An 819-nucleotide genomic window follows, 5' to 3' on the forward strand; every position below is an offset into this window, starting at 1 on the left:
AGCCAGGAACCACCACACTGAAGCGAGCTGTGTGTGCTTGGCCTAATTAGTTGGCGAGTGCAAACAGGAACAGGAGACTGATGCTTCGGTGTGGACAAAAAGAAGCCCTGCCCCTTGGTGGGTCACTGCCCCGACCACTGCAACCCTCAGGACTGGAGATCAATATGTTCATTCATCCGGGGTGGTCTCTCCTGCCTACTGTGTGGCAGACGCCTTGAGGGCCAGAATCCCATTTCTCTGATTCACGGACTAAGGTCTAGGCGCAAAGGGGCCATTTTCAGGAGACAGATCCACTTGTTCGCTTTGTGGCCTGGCAGTTGAATACAACTTTTATTTTTATTTCCCCCAGTAATTTAATAAGTATTTCTTACTTTAGAATAGTACCAGTAATAGAACTAGCGCTGGTCCAGCTGGTAAAAGACAGTTCATTCCCTGTGTTTTACTCTGGCCTTTAGATCAATCATACTGTCTCATTTCAAACTGTATACTTTTCCAAGACTTTAGCCAAATATTCAAAAAATTGCTGGTTTGATAATTGAATGCCAGAAACTGAGAAGTCCTAGAAATCTTAGTTCAGGAGACTCTGGATGGCCAATTTTCCTGAGGGGCTATCAGTTGACAATGAATGAATATTTCATTGGATCTGTTGGAAATGTTTTGCTTTGAAAGTTAACTCATGGGTTTAGGCTCCCGCTGGTTTCCCTCCATTTCAGAGTCCAGGAGTCATGCTGAATTCAGCTTTCCCTCTCCTGAGAAGAACTCTCTAAATTTTAAAACTGAGGCACAATTTCTTTTTCTTAATAATAATAATAATAACCC

Source organism: Miniopterus natalensis, chromosome 7 (genome assembly GCF_054644295.1).
Source record: "Miniopterus natalensis isolate mMinNat1 chromosome 7, mMinNat1.hap1, whole genome shotgun sequence".
NCBI lineage: Eukaryota > Metazoa > Chordata > Mammalia > Chiroptera > Miniopteridae > Miniopterus > Miniopterus natalensis.